The sequence below is a fragment of the Marmota monax genome, unplaced genomic scaffold (genome assembly GCF_021218885.2).
Source record: "Marmota monax isolate L192 unplaced genomic scaffold, Marmota_monax_Labrador192_F-V1.1 WCK01_AAM20220418_F8-fsc00039, whole genome shotgun sequence".
Classification (NCBI taxonomy): Eukaryota; Metazoa; Chordata; class Mammalia; order Rodentia; family Sciuridae; genus Marmota; species Marmota monax.
Window position 1 is genome coordinate 7542026 of NW_026693602.1, and position 20679 is coordinate 7562704.

Genomic DNA, 20679 nt, shown 5'->3' on the forward strand with positions numbered 1-20679 from the left:
ATATTCCTTGAGCTTAATATATCCCCTTCAGTTGATTAAATGAAACAAGAATGGGGTACAAAAAAACAACAAGTGTTTCCAGGTGCAATTCTGCTTAGTGTAGTTGACTGCTGTAATTGCCCAACAGTGGAGTAACTTCAAAACTTTGGATCTCTTACTGCAACTATAAACCCAGATGCCTCTGCAATCAGATCTCTTTGTGTATTTTTATGTTATCAGTTGTCAGTAGGTAAATTATATTTGGAAAAAAACTCTGTAACAATGATATTGTATAATAACTAACATTATTTTTAAAATGTAATTATTTAGTTGACTATAAAGTGTGATTAATTTAGCTTCTGATAAGTTTTGCAAACAGAATTCAAACAAATGAGATTTATTAGCATTTCAAAATAACTCACAAATTATTCATACTTAGGAATTTAGTCATTAGTAATACTCATATTTGAGAATGTAACTTAATAAGATACCTATTTTTATCTCTAAATCTTTATTTCATGTCAAAATTTTAGAAGTGAAAAGGCCCCATTCAATAAAAACATAATGTTCATTAAATATAATTTTCTCATAAAATCATTTGCCTTTTATATTTTCTTTGGGTCAGAAGAACCATACGTATTGTATTAATATGATCAATTTATTAATTATATGATCTCATTTGCCCTTATTCAGGCAGATCCTGAACATGGAATTATTTCACATAATTATTTTAATTTGAGTGACAGAAATCTAAACCCTACACGTGCAATCATTTCGGAATTTTGAAATACAGGAGTGGGGCAGTTGATTACTATCCTCTTTAACAAAAAAGAAAAATTTTACCTGTCATTGTTTCTGTATATGTAATATTCAAATATTTCTGTTTCGATTTTTAAGGATGCCTCAATTTGCTAACTCCCTTTTTATTCTTGAAGGCATTTGGAAAGCTCTTGCCACTTTGATTTTCCTGAATTTCACATCAGTGAACATCTGCCCACTTTACTTCAGTCCCGAGGCTGTTTACCCTTTCACTTTTCTTTCCACCTGTTCCTCTATCTATCCTGCCTGGCATTGGGAACGTGTAGTTTTTTATTTTTATTTTTATTTTTTTTAATTTTTGGTTGTTTTGTTTTTAAGAGACATGGTTTGATGAGCTAAGACTGAATATGTCTGTGAATATATAGAAATGACAACTTTAACTAGTGATTTAGTTAGTTGCATTTGAGGTGTGCAGAGGTATCCAGATTGTGTCTGAAATAGCAGCATTCAATTATTACTGGGAAACATTTACTTATTTTTTTCTTTTCATGTAGCCACATTTGTGCATATGGCTCTGAATTCAAACTCAGTATTTCATGGTAGTTGGTTGTCTTGCCTATGGCATCAAATATAAATTTTATATAAGAAATAAGATGAGTGACAGAAGTTTTAGTCTCCTCATTTAAAGAACATAAAGGAGGAAAATTCTATTTACATGGAATTGGCCCAAACTTGTTCAAATGATCACTTTAACTGCAAGAGATGGGAAAACACAAATTCTTAAAGGAGCGCTCTAAGTGGTATCCAGAACAGAATCAAATTTCTGTTTAGAAGGAAGGAGAAAAATGGAAATGGCATAGATCATAGTAAGGCACTTTGAAATAATCTGGCTTTTTGAAAGGTGTAACCATGCACTCAGTGCTTTCTGTACTCCATGGAATCAACAATTTTGTTTCTTTCAGTTACTCTTAAATTTAGAAGGCCCAACTTTTCTGACAATAGAACAAAACAAAACAAAAACCTGCAATGTAAAAAAGAAAAATGCTTTTCTAGGGCTGGGGCCATAGCTCAGTTGGTAGAGTGTTTACCTCTCATGTACAAGGCCCTGGGTTCAGTGCACCCAGCACCAAAAAAAAAAAAAAAAAAAAAATTGCTTTTCTTGACAACCTAAGAATTTGGAAGTCATGTGCCCAAATTGATGACTATGACTGTGACCAGGTCCATGGTAAATTCTCGGAATCCCATATTTGCCTACATAAATTTCAATATTCCATTCATTTTCTTCAGAGTTTCATTTTAAATAAATTAACCAATAAGACAATTGCATAAAGTGAGTTATATCAGTACTGTTGTCTAAGAAATAGCCCCTTTTCCTAGACTACAGGTAGATTTGAGGAATTAGCCTGTGACTTTACAACACAGTAGAACAAACTATCAAGTCTGGAGTACGAAATAGGCCCAGGGTAATGTCTTCCATAACACTGACTTAAACATATGATATTTACATAAGTTCACATGAAGATTATGTAGTGCACGGTTCCTAATGCCATTATTATCATTTCTTTCTGTATTTCTCTTTCTCTCTCTCTCTCTTTAAACCAAATTAGAGTTGTAGATTAGATTATAATAGAATTTCTTCTGATAAGTCATTATGTCTTTATTTTGACCAGGATTGTCCTAAGAAATTGTTTTATAGAATCCCTTTCCCTTGATCTCCTCTTGAAGACAGCGTATTAAGTTAGACCTCTTCAGTATTCTAAAAGCTTTGAGTGACATCCTTTTTGAGGAAGGAATTAGTTTCCAGTTTTGTGGTATAAACTAAGAGAAATCAAAAAGCAACACCTAGAACAGGAAAGTTCATCAATAAGCAACATGACGATTTCAAAGTGCCCATCCATACAGGTCAGGACAAGGGTTAAAGCTCCAGAGTGATGGGATGAAACCACACTATGAGCCACATTTCCTAAAACATTAGATATGAAGTTCGACATCATTTCATAAGTACATTGAGGTTTATCTTGAGTTAAAACCCGACATGGAAAATTATAGAATTATATTTTAAAAATGTGTATGGGTATTATGATAATTACCATTTAATTCAAAGTAAAGTTTATTAACAACTATTTCCTTCTAACTGCCTTAAGCCGACAATGGCATTGCAGTGAAGTGAGTTCATCAGGTGCAAGACCATGAGCCAGATAATTCCTTTAGTAATCCACCATATTTTCTCTTCTGAAATATGAAAAAAAAATTCTTTAAAATTCAGTGAGAGCAATATTTTTAACAACACGGATGGAGATGAAGCATAGTGTTCCTTACCTCTTATTTCGACTAGCAACAGTGAAAATTTTTTTTTTTTTGGCTGGCTGGATTCAGAACACTTCTAAGTACTGGTAAACAATGAAGCCACAAAAATGGGAGGGACTCAAATCCCAGAACGACTGTAGGATGGAAACTAATGCAGAACAGCACTTTAAATTATTTTATGTTGCTCTTATGAAGTTTTAGAGTAAATTGATTGTTAAGCTAATCCAAGATGGGCCTTATATGAAGTAATCGATTTTCTTGGGCATATGTGACATGAAATGTAACAAAAGAAAGTGAAAGATATTTGAGAAATATGTACCTACTATTCATATGAGAAGAAATTTGATATTCAATATTTCTCTAAAACACCACGACAATTTTAACTGTTCTTTAATAAGATATTCAAGGTGTCTAATTAATGTCAATCCCCCCAACATTCCTCTTTTGTTACTGTTGTTAAAAGTCTGACATTCTTTTCTTACAGACTATTACTAAATTAATGTGTATTTCCTATAATTGGTTATATTTTATTTTTCAGCTTTCTGTTCAGATTCTATACTTATTTCACTAGTTTTCATGTTCATTTTGCTTTATCTGCTAGTTTTTCAGCTCCCTAGTTTTTTTTTTTTTTTTTTTTTTTTAACCATGCAGTGTATGGCAGTGAATCAAACTAAAATATGTAGCCTATTATCTAAGTCAGTCACCTTTAATGCAATTACTGTGTTATCTATACTATATTCTTCTTTTTTCTTTTTCTTTTTTGGGGGGAGAGGAGGGGATTGAACTCAGGGCCTGGCAAATACTAGGCAAGTGCTCAACCACTGAGCTACCAACCCAGTTTCTGGCTTCTCCCTTTTGTTCTCTCTTTGTTAATACTGATACAGTACACTTGCCCAGCCTATCTTGATGAGTCTGATCTCCTTTCTAACTCTCCACACAGGTTGGTCACAAGTTCGATTAATTCTATCTATAAAATATCTTAGAATTCTAACTCTCCTGTCTAAGCCCACTTCCATTTCCAGTAAAGACTTCATTTCTTCACCCCTAATTCTTATTCACCTAACTGACATCCCCAACCACATATCATGAACTTCCTTCCTCAAATTTTTCTCTCAACCATCATCAGAAGCTCTTTATAACTTACACATTGATTATATAGTCCCTCTCTGCAATCTGTCAATTATTGTCTTTCCCATGCTGGAAAAAAAAAGGTTTAAAAAATTCCAGGCCTCCTATAATGGTGTAAATACACTACATGTTCCAATTCCAATTCACCTTTATTTATAGTCACAGCAGTGTTTATCCCTTTCATAGCTCCTGCCTGCAATATGTGTCCTCAATTCTAGCAACATCCAGTATGGCTGATTCCACTTGTAAGCCTTTGTGTATACTCTCATGCATGGGGTAGTAGAATTTGAATTGTTTCCATTACTTCTAAAGATTATAGTCTTTGGTTTTAGTTCCTAATTGTTTAACACATATGCTTTTTAGTTTCTCAAAAATATATTTTTTAAATTTTTTTATTGTTGGCTGTTCAAAACATTACATAGTTCTTGATATATCATATTTCACACTTTGATTCAAGTGGGTTATGAGCTCCCATTTTTACCCCATTTACAGATTGCAGAATCACATCAGTTACACATCCATTGATTTACATATTGCCATACTAGTGTCTGTTGTGTTCTGCTGCCTTTCCTATCCTCTACTATCCCCCCTCCCCTCCCCTCCCCTCTTCTCTCTCTGCCCCCTCTACTGACATTCATTTGTCCCCCTTGTATTATTTTTCCCTTTCCCCTCACTTCCTCTTGTATGTACTTTTGTATAACTCTGAGGGTCTCCTTCCATTTCCATGCAATTTCCCTTCTCTCTCCCTTTCCCTCCCACCTCTCATCCCTGTTTAATGTTAATCTTCTTCTCATGCTCTTTGACCCTACTCTGTTCTTAGTTACTCTCCTTATATCAAAGAAGACATTTGGCATTTGTTTTTTAGGGATTGGCTAGCTTCACTTAGCATAATCTGCTCTAATGCCATCCATTTCCCTGTAAATTCTATGATTTTGTCATTTTTTAATGCAGAGTAATACTCCATTGTGTATAAATGCCACATTTTTTTTTATCCATTCATCTATTGAAGGGCATCTAGGTTGGTTCCACAATCTTGCTATTGTGAATTGTGCTGCTATGAACATCGATGTAGCAGTGTCCCTGTAGCATGCTCTTTTTAGGTCTTTAGGGAATATTATAAAGATAATAACAACTACCTTCCAGCTCTATTATGTTCATGCATGAAACTGCAATTAAATATTTCCACAAATATTTGCTGACTCATAACAGCGGTTTTTTTTTTTAACTTCATTCTTTCTCCACTTTACTTGATGATAAACCACAATTTTCCTCATCGAAAGAATCAAACACTGCCCATATACTACAGAAACCCTTCCCCACACACTTACCACTGTCATTCTCGACCTTATGATTCCATGGCATTTGGTCATATGACATTTTCTTGGAATTATTATTTGATTATATAGTTGTCTGTCTTTTAGATGTGACTTCCTTAAATAAAATGACTCTATCTTACTCATTTTCTTTTTTGTACCATTTGTATAGTGTCTGTTTTTCAAAAAGAAAAAAAAATACACTCACTAAATAATTGATTGTTTTTTCCTTGAAATAATCACATCTTAAGAAAATGAAGTAGACTTTATATATTTTCAATATTTTTTACATAATCTTCAAATTATTGGCAAATTGAGATTACTATTAGTAGTGCTTATTCACGTTAATAGCTTTTCTTGTTGACATTTGATAAATCATGCAATAACAATTATTTAGAAATACAGAAACTTTGTTGAATAATTCATTTTGCCCTATTCACCTCTCAAAAGCTAATTGGCTAATTTCTGTGACCTTTGTGCATTTTTCTGTTTAATTTCAGAGTCAATTCAACAAATACTTAGTGGCCACAGTTGTGTAAGGTAACGTGGTTATTTAATTCAAGTTAATTTTTAGCTTACATTAATTTTATCTTCAGTCAGAAAATGATGGCAGCAAAAAAAGGAAGTCTTTGTGACATCTTATTATGTAGGTTTAATGCAACAAATATTTACTAAGCACCTCCAGTCTGATAGTACCTATGCTAATTGGGGGAAATTAAATAGTTGACTGGAACTTTCTTCCTGCCCTTGAGAAAACTACAGTGTCCTATCAACCCTGTTTTATTTAAGTACTTTTTGAAATATTTATTACAACTCATGTCATGGTCCTTTGTCTCTTTCAAATAGTTTTAATGTTAAGTCCAGTATAATGTTAAGTCCAGTATAGTTTTACAATTATATAGAAAAACTTTGTGAATTATTTCAAAAGAATAGGAAAATGAGAATAAGTAGAATTTTTATTCAGCATTTGACATGTGTCAACTCGTCTGCTGGACAGTTTGATACATTATCACATTTAAGTCTCAGGACAACTATACTGTGCAGATACTATGGTTGTCCCCATTCTCATGACAAGAAAGTATACACTTAAGAATGTTTGGTGGCTTGTCCACCATTTAAGGATATATTTGGGATTCAAATTCTGAGAAACCAGAGAGTCTGAGTATTTTCAGCCTCAATACAAAGATCTGGTATTAATTATTTGCTATATAATAATTCTGGGTAGCAAATAACCAAAAACTGGTGGTGAATGACAGTAAGTGTTTAATTTTGTTCCCCAGTCTGTGGGTCAGAAGGCTGGTACTGTTGATTAGAGCTGTCTCTGCTTCCCAAAGCACCTGCTGTTTGACCATCAGCTGTCCCCATGCTTTCTCTCATGCCTGGTGCAACTTGCCTGGATCAGCTCTCATCTATGTGTCCCCTACCCAGAGGTGAGTGCAAGTGCATCTACGTGGGAAGGCAAAGGACAAAGATGAAGTGTGGATATGCACAGTATCTTGGGTGATCTAGGCTCAGAACTGGCACACGGCCACTCCCACCACATCATGATCGCAAGAGCAAGTGTCAAGTCCAGCTGAGATTCCAAGGCAGGGAGATAAGTGCTTCCATTTTATGAGAGAAGTTAAAAAGTAAAATTTCAAAGAGTATAGGGCCAGGGAAGAATGGAGAATTGTGGTTATTCTTGTAATCAACTTGCCACAGTCCATCTGGGGGCCACATACTCACTCCTCTCAATATGCAAAATTCAATCGCCCTTTAAAGCCACAAATTCTCATTGTATCACATCATCACACCCAGAGTACATAGAGACCTCATGACCTATATCAGAGCTGGAGGTTTAGGCTTGGATGAACTTCTTATTCTGAAGAGTTACGAAGTAAGAAAAGAAAAAAAAAAGTTATCTGCACCCTGACCCCCTCCCAAACTTCTGGCATACAATGATGAGCTTGGGCAGACTAATACTATGAACACTCCTGTTGAAAAGAGAACAAATGAAAGGTAATCTAGGCAATTCTGAAATCCAACTTTTGCTAAAATTGCTGTTTAGCAAGTCATTAATGTTTCTTGATGAGGCTCTGGTTGTGAAACTGGGAATGTCTCTCTAGTCCACATTCTCCACTGACTCCATAGATTTTTTTTTTTTCATTCCTTTCCATTTTTCTGTTTGGATATTCTGATGAGAGTATAGAATATATGACCTTTGTGCTACTTCTGTATTAGCAAATTTCTATAATTTAGTCACAACTTCCTTTCTGCATTTTGAATAATCTGACCCTTTTAGACCAGACTGACTCTTACTGACTGGGACACTCTTTTCAACACAATCTGCCACAGTTACATACAAGGTTCTTGTCCAGGTGGGTCTTTGTCCTCAAGTAAGTCAATGATACTATGGACAAGTCAACCCACAGTGCAACAAATATCCCAAAGATTTCTAGAATCCCTTTCATCATCCAGGAGACAATCTTTCATTTCTTTCACAGGCCTTCCAAAGGGTTTTACAGTTAAACTCTGGGTGGGATCTTTACCCAGAGCCATTGGGTACTTGACAGACTTTCTGGTCCATAAGGACCTGTGTAGGTTTTTTTTTCTAACATAGTCAATTCTGACCTCCCTGCCCTTTTGAACATTTTCTCTGAATGTGTGTGTTGGATTTTGGCCAGGTATTTTTTTTCAGCTCATCTCTCTCTTGTAACACCTCATCCACAACAATCAAGAAGCACCATCCTTTTCTTACTGTCCAGAAATCTTATGACTGGGCACAGTGTGGTCTAATTTAACAATTATTACTTTCACGGCCTCTGAATTTTAAATCATACTTATATGAGTCTTTCCTACACTCAACTTACTAGGAAATACCTCTATGTCTTTTAATATTTTAGTGGTATTTTTTTTTCATTTAAATCTTTGTTTCAAGTTGATACATTTTTAGTGTACAGTTTGAATTATGAGCTGCTATGAACATCGAAGTAGCAGTGTCCCTGTAGCATGCTCTTTTTAGGTCTTTAGGGAATAGACCAAGAAGGGGAATAGCTGGGTCAAATGGTGGCTACATTCCCAGCTTTCCAAGAAATCTCCATACTGCTTTCCAAATTGGCTGCACCAATTTGCAGTCCCACCAGCAATGTACAAGTGTACCCTTTTCCCCACATCCTCGCCAGCACTTGTTGTTTGACTTCATAATGGCTGCCAATCTTACTGGAGTGAGATGGTATCTTAGGGTGGTTTTGATTTGCATTTCTCTGACAGCTAGAGATGGTGAGCATTTTTTCATGTACTTGTTGATTGACTGTATGTCCTCCTCTGAGAAGGGTCTGTTCAGGTCCTTGGCCCATTTGTTGATTGGGTTGTTTGTTCTCTTATTGTCTAATTTTTGGAGTTCTTTGTATACTCTGGATATTAGGGCTCTATCTGAAGTGTGAGGAGTAAAGATTTGTTCCCATGATGTAGACTCTCTATTTACCTCTCTTATTGTTTCTTTTGCTGAGAAAAAACTTTTTAGTTTGATTAAGTCCCATTTGTTGATTCTAGTTATTAACTTTTGTGCTATGGGTGTCCTATTGAGGAATTTGGAGCCCGACCCCACAGTATGTAGATAGTAGCCAACTTTTTCTTCTATCAGACGGCGTGTCTCTGATTTGATATCAAGCTCCTTGATCCATTTTGAATTCACTTTTGTGCATGGCGAGAGAAAGGGATTCAGTTTCATGTTGTTGCATATGGATTTCCAGTTTTCCCAGCACCATTTGTTGAAGATGCTATCCTTCCTCCACTGCATGCTTTTAGCCCCTTTATCAAATATAAGATAGTTGTAGTTTTGTGGATTGGTTTCTGTGTCCTCTATTCTATACCATTGGTCCACCCGCCTGTTTTGGTACCAGTACCATGCTCTTTTTGTTACTATTGCTCTGTAGTATAGTTTGAAGTCTGGTATCGCTATACCGCCTGATTCACACTTCCTGCTTAGCATTGTTTTTGCTATTCTAGGTCTTTTATTTTTCCATATGAATTTCATGATTGCTTTCTCTATTTCTACAAGAAATGCCTTTGGGATTTTGATTGGCATTGCATTAAACCTATAGAGAACTTTTGGTAATATCGCCATTTTGATGATGTTAGTTCTGCCTATCCATGAACAGGGTATATTTTTCCATCTTCTAAGATCTTCTTCTATTTCTCTCTTTAGGGTTCTGTAGTTTTCATTGTATAAGTCTTTCACCTCTTTTGTTAGGTTGATTCCCAAGTATTTTATTTTTTTTGAAGATATTGTGAATGGAGTGGTTGTCCTCATTTCCATTTCAGAGGATTTGTCGCTGATATACAGGAATGCCTTTGATTTATGCGTGTTGATTTATATCCTGCCACTTTGCTGAATTCATTTATTAGCTCTAATAGTTTCTTTGTAGAGCCTTTTGGGTCTGCTAGGTATAGTATCATATCATCTGCAAATAGTGATAATTTAAGTTCTTCTTTTCCTATTTTTATGCCTTTAATTTCTTTTGTCTGTCTAATTGCTGTGGCCAGTGTTTCGAGAACTATGTTGAACAGAAGTGGTGAGAGAGGGCATCCCTGTCTTGTTCCAGATTTTAGAGGGAATGCCTTCAGTTTTTCTCCATTCAGAATGATGCTAGCCTGAGGCTTAGCATAGATTGCTTTTACAATATTGAGGTATGTTCCTGTTATCCCTAGTTTTTCTAGAGTTTTGAACATAAAGGGATGCTGTACTTTGTCAAATGCTTTTTCCGCATCTATCGAGATGATCATATGGTTCTTATTTTTAAGTCTATTGATGTGGTGAATAACATTTATTGATTTCTGTATATTGAACCAGCCTTGCATCCCAGGGATGAATCCTACTTGATCATGGTGCACAATTTTTTTTATATGTTTTTGTATCCGATTCGCCAGAATTTTATTGAGGATTTTTGCATCTAGGTTCATTAGAGATATTGGTCTGAAGTTTTCTTTCTTTGAAGTGTCTTTGTCTGGTTTAGGTATCAGGGTGATGTTGGCCTCGTAGAATGAATTTGGAAGTTCTTGAATTATGGAGTCAACTTTTAAAATTTCTTTTCCAGATGGCTATAATTATCAGAGCATTGTTTCTTGGACAGTACACATTCCCCCGAATTTGAAATAGTTCCATTATCATAACTAAAACATGTACTCACCCAGACTTCTTCTGGCTCTTCTCTTCTGTTCACACTTCTTTCTTTCTTTCTGCAGGCCCTCTATGACACTTTACCACAGGCTCAGTCTCTGGCAGTGTCACTGTCCATTCTTGGCACTTTATTCCAGTTTCCTCCTTGTACATCTTTGTTCATTTTCCATGCTCTTTTATAAAAACACCGCTTACTTAAAATATGGTATTTTAGAGATGAATTCACATGCAGAGAAACTCATTGTACTATCTGATAGTAGGATATAGTTTTGTATTTGTAAGAGCACCATATATTCCATTCTGTAGTTTCTTAGATTTTTCGTCATAAAGATTTAAATGTTTCCTATTTAATATAACCTTACATATATTTATTTTATTATTATTTGAAATAAGTTACTTTACATAGTTAGACATTCCAAATTTTAATTGACTATAGAAGGGCACTTGTTCTCTTTACTTTTTTTGGAAGAGAAAATGTATTTATTTATTTATTTGTTTATTTATTTATTGAGATAAAGTGCAGTTCTTCTTTTTTTAAAAATATTTATTTTTAGTTTTTAGGTGGACACCATATCTTTATTTTATTTTTATATGGTGCTGAGAATCAAACCCAGTGCCTAATGCATGCTAGGCGAATGCGCTACCACTTGAGCCACATCCTCAGCCCCAAAGATGTAGTTTTTTTTTTTTTTAATTCAGTCTAATCACTTAAAAAACTCAAGATGTTTCCACAAGTTCAAGGGGAAGGGACTTGTTCTTAGGTGACCAGTGATCCCATACTTGTCAAAAACAAATAACTCCAATTCACAGTGCTTTGTACTTAAGATTTCTAAACCAAAAAAGAGAAGATATATACAAATAATGACAAGACTAGTTTACAAGCAACTAGTCTTCATTTTTTTCCCTTAGGTTAATTTTTGTTCTTGAAGGTAGAGAAGAGAAATAAACTCAGGAGATCATCAAATCCTGATGCTGGAATGGTGACCAGAACACCTTGTCACTCACTCAGTGTGACTGACAAGGGCTCTAGAAGCCTGGAAACAGTTCTGTCAACCTGTTAGCTGGCAACAGTTAAGATACATTAAAAAAAATCCAACAATTTCATTCTTGAAACCACGCACAAAATATGACAACACAACACATCCAGGGTTTATGTGTGTGTCCCTGTCTGATGTGGAGGAGGCTTCCTGGAGGCAGCCATGTGGTGTGATTCACACACACCACAGAACCGAGACACATCTGCTATAAACAGAGTGTCAGCTTTGAGAAACTGCAATGAATATTTCTTTCACTCACAGGTTCAGAAATGCCTGTGGGTAGGAAAGGAGGGGCTGTGGCTGGGTCATCTGCTCAACCTTCACTGATTGACAGCAAGAGCCACTAGAGGCTGGAGTCTCTGTGCTTTGCAGGCTGCTGCCTCTGGAATGTTCCACTTTCTCAAGGTTTTGTGGGTTGTTAGTTACACTCCACATGTTGTTTAAGTACTAGTTTTATTTTTTTTTCTGCAAACTGTTACTGTCTAAGGCTTTCAGAAGGACATGTTCCAACATGAACAATTTGTGGACTGCAAAGTAATCACCATCTCCTTCCTACCTCCTGAGGTAGGATGGGGCAGGCAGTATAGACAGAAATAAAGAAACATGTCCCACTGTATTTAAACTTTAGGACCTGGTGTGATAAGTTGGGTTGGGAGGGGTATCTCCTTAGAAAGAGATTGTTGACAGAAGCCTTACTGAATGTTGTGACCAGCATGCCACTATCCACTCAAATCAGGCTGGGGACATGATGGAGCCAGTGTGCAACCAGGATCTGGATTCTGATTTCTGGATAAAGATATGCATGATCATGTTCATGTCATCAGATGCAAAGTGTTCATTGTCTACTGACCAGGATAAACAGAACATTTTTTCAGGGTGTGCATAAAAATATTGTTCTCCAACTATCTATGAACAGCACTAAAAACACTGACCGGTTTGCTGACTCACGCCTAGAGGGAAGGCATGGTTCGAGGAGGAGGCATGTGGTACATGGCAACCTTGACTTCTAGGCACTTGCCCTCATCCCTCAGCATTGTGTCCATGAGGGAGTACATGCAGACATTGCCACCCATGCCCCTGACAGCCACTGTCTCTGCTGTGGTGCACCACCAAAAGTTTAGGTTTCTGCTGCTGAGGCACCTTCATCAAGAAGATCTGCCCAATATGCTGGACCACAGTGTGTCCCCCTTGGCTGATAGTTGCCCACTTTGTTTGAACATCCAGTTTTACAATGCCTGCTGCCATTACTGCCCTAGTCCCTCAGTGTGAGGTTGATGTGCTGCACAGTATCCTGCAGGCAGCAGCTGATGAGCTCCCCAGACTCATCCCCATTCATTCTGGATGACTGAATCATGTGGCCTTTCCCAGAGAAGTAGTCTCCTTCCCAGCCTCTGAATCAGTAATTAATGTGTTCATCATGGCTCCCAGAGTAGACATAGGACTTGCCCTGTCTTTATGTATCTTCCAGCACTGGATAGATTTGATGTGACCTGTGATGATTCCCAGGCTTGCTGGTGTTGTTCTTGTTCAGGCAGTTCATGCACCCACACAGGCTACCTCTTATGCCACAAGCAGCCCAGTGCCTGTCCAGAAGATTGGCAATCCTGGGGAAGTGTTGTGATGATACAGCATACATTGCATCTGAAGTCTTATAGGTTTTGTCTCCAGAAGCAGTAAGCATGTAGTTACTATCACAACTCCTCCACAGGACTTGCTTCTGCTAAGGACACATACTTTGTCACTTATTGTCATGTCATAGATATAGACCTGGCTATCAGCATTGGCCAAGGCAATCTTTCCTCATCTGGAGAGAATCACTATGGTTGGGAAAGTGGCTATGGTCACCAAATGTAAAAGTAAACTGGAATAGAGGCCCCTGGGGGACAGGGTGTGATTTATCTTCCCTCCCTGCTCTGTTTGCTGTCTGCACCTTTGATGATTCTGTTTGGCCTTGTGATCTCACCCAAAAAGAGCCACTCTTCCACAGAAAGATGGTTCCAAACTTCTTCTTTCCCCAATCAGTGCTGTCCTTCTAATGTCTTCAAAGCAATGTCCTTTGAACATCAGTGAAAGGCTGATGACGTCACTTCAAGGAGGGCTACTTCTGGGCCAAACCCCAGCTCAGTTTCCCAGAGACTCTGCCAGAAGTGATCCAGAGCTCACTGTCATTTATTTGGTCACTACCATTTAATGGATCTGCTTCTTGCAGATGTCAGCAATGGCTGGGTTATTAGTATTCCCCGGTATAACCCACTTGACATTTATGTACACAAAACTATTTTGTCCTTGGGGTCTTTGCTCTTGATTTTGGAGGTAATCCCTTCCCAGGCTGGTGAACACCTTCACTCCTACTTGTTATAGAGCAGGGCTTCACCTGAGCCTTGTGGGTAGTCAGAGCTGCCAATCAGATATCAGAAGGGTGCAGTATAGGGAAAGGGACCAGAAGCTGTGCCTGGCATGCTGCTCAAGGTGGGTGGTGCCAGGCCTGGCTCCAGGCTCACACTCACCTGACCTAAGTGCTGCAGCAGCAGCACATGCTCTCACCTGGAAGTGAGTGCACACCCCTGATTCTCTTTATGAAGATGATGTTTGTTATATTGCTGATTTATTTTATGGTTTGGGAACTGGCTTCACTTTATTCTCTTGTGTTTTATGAATATACAATCATATTGTTTACAAATAGAAATGTTTCTATATTCTAAGTTTTTTAAAATTTTAACTCAGGCAATTTAATTTACTTAGATTTTTTCCAATTATTTTAATTGGAACTCAAGGATAAAGCTTACCTAACTCGTTAGGACAGGAATTGAGCTGGGTGAAGTGGCACAAGCCTGTAATCCTGTGACACTGGAAGCTGAGTCAAGAAGATCTCAAGTTCAGGGACAACCTCAGCAACATAGCCCTGTCTCAAAATAAAAATTAACAAGGGCTAAGGATGTGGCTTAGTAGTAAAGCACCCCTCAATTCAATCTTAGTACCCCCCACCGCCTCCAAAAAAACAGGAAGTGAGGTTAAGATAGATTTAATTTATCATGGTAAATATTTCTTTTCAAAACTGATCACTCAATTTAGTCAAAAATGTTTCATTACCTACAAGAAATTCTCTAATTTTCAAGGAACACTGATTGAATAAACTATAAAAATTAATTCAATTTCACATAGAAATACCTTTACATTCCTAGAATAAGCCCTATTAGTTCATATTGCAATTATTTCTTTAAATATGTTGCTAACATTTTTTAATAATTTTTCAATCAATATTCATAAGAAATATTTTGTGATTTCATTTTATTTTTATAAAATTATTGTCACATGTTGGTCTTAATATGGACTCAATTCATAATGTGAATTTGGAAGCTCTCTTCTTTTTAAATCTTCTGGAAATATTTACATAACATTTTATTACCTGTTTAAGGAGATTTAGAGTATTACCCTGTAAAATTCTCTGACTTTCTATAGCTTTGATATGATTTAGTTAGTTTCATTTAGTTTTTATTATTATTTCATTGTTTGGGAGAAATTACATATCTGTGGAAATCATTATATAGAGATTTCATTTTCTTCTGTGGTCAGTTTTTTTTTTTAATAACATTTTCTTAATAATGATCAGTCTTAAGAATGTTTTCAAATTTATGTGCATATTTTAAAACAAATCAATTTCATTTGTTTTTTATACAAATTGTTTTTGTTTCTATAGCTATATTCTAATTGTTTCACATGGTCATATGTTCACACAGTTTTCTTTTTTTTTTACTTTCCTTATTAGGTTATGTAGAGATTTTTATGGTAGGTAAACTTTTGCCAAAGAACCACCTTTGGCTAGTATAGAATATATTATTCTAAAATATTCTATATTCCGACTCATTGTTTTATATTGAGTATGTTTCTACGTGTGTCTGTAATCTTGGCTGAATTCATATCACTGTTCTATTATTCTGCATGAGGACGTGGGTAATCATTTCATCTTCACTGTGAGCTGCAGACTTTACTAACAGGAAACAGCCTCTTATCTCATGGAGTGGACATCTGAATTCTACCTTATTTGCCATTAAGTTCACAATTCTGTTTTCCTTTATTTTGCACACTTATACTGCTAATTTTTAATCATATTATTTTTTAATTTTATGTATAACTTTTTCTATATAAGATATAGGTCTCTTTTGCTTAGATCCAAAGTGAAGCTATTTTTAAAGGATGTTTTTACCCTGTTAAACATTTATTGATATCAGATTTTTGTATTGAATTTCTGACATCATTTTCTTATCTTTTCTATTTACATGTTTTAAGTCACTAAGTATGCGATCCATTTTCTTTTCTCCTGCATATGTTTTCTTATATTAAATAATATTTTGCATTTTTATTCACCCAATAACTTACAATTAAGATTTCATATATTATCCTTTACTTCTTCAGACATTTTTATTAAGTGTCTTATGGTTAATAGGTTAAGAATTAGCAAATCTTCATCCTCCTTCTGCCTTCTCTATTTTCTGATAATATTATTCTTACTCTTAGCAGCTTCTTGTAAAAACGTATGCTGTGCCTGAGTCATTGTTTGGCCTTACCTGCACATCTCTCCAAACCAAATTGCCGCAGTCCGGCTGCAGCAAAATAACCGGGGGGTGACGAATAACTTGTGTACGTTGATACAGCAGGAGTAGGAGCCTTTTATTGCAGGACAGGAGCAGTATTTATACATTCCACACAGCTTATCTAATTAGCATAAACTAGATACATCAGTCAACCAATAAGGAATCTCCAAACTTAATGGCTCACTTTTGTTACTTCTCAAACCACTCCCTCTGGCATTTTGCCAGGCACCATCCAGACTTGTTTACGAACTCTAACATTCCCCTGGCAAAATGCCAGGTGTTATTTTGACTTGTTTACAGACTCTAACACCAAATATTTAGTACACAACTTTGCTCAGACTGTTGCACTGCAGTGGCTTAGTTTTTACATTATTATGTGTAGCATAATTGCTAGAAGCAAGTGAAATATTTTGCCTTCCAGTGGGAACTCTTCCCCTTCAGAAAGGATATCTTTGCTGGTGCTTTTCCTGCACAATCCCTCAGATTTAGTTAATTAAATGTTTTCTTCTCTTATTTGACAATGGAGTATGTGTATGTGATCTCAGAATGAAGTGTGATTCTTGCCAGAAGTCCTTCATAATTATTGAAAGTAGGCAGCACAATACTTTTGCTTCAATTTTAACAATGAAGGACCAGGGTAAAAAATATATTGGATGCTCAGGGTGATACAGCCACTACAGTAAATAGCTAGGACTGGAGTTGAATGCACTCTCTCCATAGTCAAGCAAAGTTGTTCTGAATGCTGCCCCTCGCAGATAGATTACCTCTCAGCTATCTCCATGTAAGCTTATTTTGTGATTAATAAATATAAGCTTATTATACAAAAGCTTATGTGTTATTAATAACATAGATAAGCTTATTTTATTTTTAATAAGAAATAAGTATTGGTAACAGCAAATCATTGCCAATAATATGATCCCTAGACATGTCAATTATCTAACTCTCTAGTACTTATTAAGGTTTCCTCTATTGAATTAAGTTGTCTAAAACATGGAAAAATCCCTAGTTTATCTCTTCCTTCCATGGTTCCCAGAAAGCTGAAGCTCTCCTTAGGCACATTGCATATATATTCAATCAATTACACCTTAAACACATTCCAGTAATAATGTGTTAATAGGACACCCCAGTGTCTGCTGAACGTGATACTCTTCTTCCCATTTGAGCAATTATGATTGTGTCTCTAGTACTTTGCTGAAATAAATGGGACAAAAATGTAAAGGGGCATATTAAAAAATGAATTCAAGTTTTGTGGTTGGTACCAGGAAACTTTGAATAGTGCTGTGTAAGTCTGATAACCTTAGGATTGGGTTAGCAAAACAGTTGTCAAATGCAAGACTCAGAGAATGCAGAACTCAAGCTGGCAGAACACATAAAGGGAAACAGTTTTCTGTGCTTTGAGAAGCTCATGTTTCAACTTCACAGTAGCTGAAGCGATAAACTGTTTAGAGGACCAGCTTCTAACCCAAACCAGCCAAGGAAGGGCACATTGAGTGTTTGCCTGACACGTGTCTCTGACACGTGTAACCATGCACTGCATTGTTACAACAGAATAGAATAAATATTAAAAATACAAACACTTTTGACTTTCTCAAAAAGATTTTTCTTTGGCCGCGAAGTCACAAACATGACAGGCTTTTGGAAGACTCTGGAATAGAGCCATTAATACTCTATTTGAAATCACTAAACAGACTGCAGTAAGGCACCTGAGAGTGTACACAATGAATCCTAGAATGAAATTAACCAGAGAGGGATTTGAATAGCATCGTATTAAAAAAAAAAAAAAAAAATATATATATATATATATATATATATATATATATATATATATATATATCAAAAAGAAACTCTTTTGTCCACACACAGGTTTATTAATAACTATGAGGGATAGTATTTTCACATAAATTATTTAATTTGTGCCTAATATTCATATATTGTCCATTAGTCTAAGATTCAGATCACTGACTTAAAATTAGAATATGACATTTTAAATAACATCCCAAAAATGTTATAGTAAGTAAACTAATATGTCTTTATTAGTCCTTGAGAATCAATTTCAAAAGCCTTTAGATTCTGATGAAAATTATGCAAATTCCTGCATACTGTCATCCTTATAGTTTATGTTAATTTGACATTAATGTTAGCTGCCTATCACACTAACAATAATCCATCCGAGCGAGCAGGCTGGAATACCAATTACCGAAATGAGTGGAGCTCATCCTTGAAGTTTCTTCTGTCTCTTGCAAGTAGACATATGTCAGTGCACAGGGAATAGCACAGATGTATCAAAGTCTTTCAAGTAACCAGGCATCTTTGTGTAATGGAGCAGGCTGTGGTTGACATACTAAATCTTAAAAAGAAAAGGAAGTCACTTTGTATTGAGAACAAAAAGAGCTGAAAAGAAAAAAAAATTGATGTGAAGATATTCACACATATTTAGAGTCATTATTCGAGAATATTGGCCAAGCAGAACCTCTATTTTGAAATCTTTATTTTATGATAAATTAGTATGTATTTTATTGAATTTTCTTGTGTAGAATTCAATAAATGAATTGATTTTTTTTCCCAAATGAGGGATTTTTTTTCCCTCCCTGATTCTGGCTGCTGAATGTGAATTACCTCCATTTGGCTTACAATGAAAGTAAAAGTTTCTGAAAAAAGGAAATGACTATTGCCATTCAAGACACATTATTATTTGTCTTCAAAGGAAGAGTTTGTTGGAACTTATGAATTTCTTGCATGTCTTTTCTTATAGTGACAGTATTATTCTTTGTTTTAGACTTTACTTCAATGACTGGGAACATCTTGAGTTAATTTTCCCAGTTTTCCTTCCAGCATATATTGTGACAACCAAGATGATTCCAAGAATAAATGCCAAATAACAAATCTCTTTATGAATAGAATGATGACTATTTTACAATAGCTAAAAGGCTACTTTAAATATAATACTCATATGACATATTTACTCACTTTTTTATCATTAGCTAAGATTTTATGTATATATTTCTGTATGTATTTTATTTTTTCAAAGATTCTTAAGGTTTTTAAGATAGAAGACAAAGTTTTGGTACCCTTAACAGTGCTTGAGACAGTAAAAGTTCAAATACTTTCTATACAATTTGTGACATGATCATATTATTGGGTAAAGAACAATTATAATATTCTGATTGATATCCCCAAAGAATAACACCTTGACAACTATTATCCCAAAGGTATATGGGAAGCAGATTATTGAGACAGACACACAGAGGAAAGTAAAATGACATACATAATATACATAGGTCATGTATCTGAACTGAAAGACAAATGTTGTCAAAATTCGTGGTTAATAAAAAGCAATCCATTAGGAAATTATCTCCCAAGGGGGTAAAAGTTATAAATAATATTCTTGCTAGCATAGACATTTCTATTTTCATTTGTGAGTTTTATAAAGGTTAATAGTAAATGCACAAAAATGGGAATCAATTTTTGAATGTATTTTGTGATACTTTTATGGACATATATGCATATATGTATATGTATATATACTGAAGTTTTATATCTGGATGTTTTATTTCTACATATTTCAGCTAGCAAACTTCAAGTGATTTTGTTCTCATATATAGTTCATTCTATTAGCTAATGCTGTGACCATATTCAAATTTCATTTTGGTTTGCAATATGGAAAGTTGTATCCATGTTTATGGTGAATGGATCTACTAGTGCTCCTTCAGAGAAGTGAAAGAGTTAGTGGGGAGGTTTAAAAGACCTTGGATTGAAACCAGTGATGACCTGGATGCACCCAATCCTCCAGGTAAAAGATGTCAGAAGACATGCTGTAGTCACTACAGCCCAGCTCTGGGGTTTCCCATGTAGCCAGATGACCCATGCTGATATTCATTTCCTGTGTAATTTGCAAGGTGACAGAATATTGAATTCCTTTGTCAGATGTCATCAAGAATGATGAGAGATCAGAGACTCAGGATAATTTTGCCTTACCAGGGTTCTGTCTGTAAGTTTTCCTTTTATATGTACTTCTTTTCTTTTCTTTCTGTTTTAGTACTAGGAATTAAACCTACTACAACTGAACTACATCCTTAGCCCATTTTACTTTTTCTTTTGAGACTAGGTTTTGTTAATTTGCCCAGGCAACTTGAACTTTCTTGTGACACTCCTTCCTCAACTTTCTGAGTTCCTGGGATCACAAACATGTGCCACCATGCTCAGGTTTATATACACTCTTGACATACATTTCCTGCCTTTCAATATTTATATGTGGCAATTGCTCAAGCTTTTAATACCAAGCAGAGTAGAGACAGGGCAAGAAAGTGTGGAGATCAACACACCAGTCCTCACGGGAGACATTTGAGGAGATCATGCCAGTAATTGAAGCAAAAAAAAAAAGTTATTTCTGTATTCCTGAAGATAAC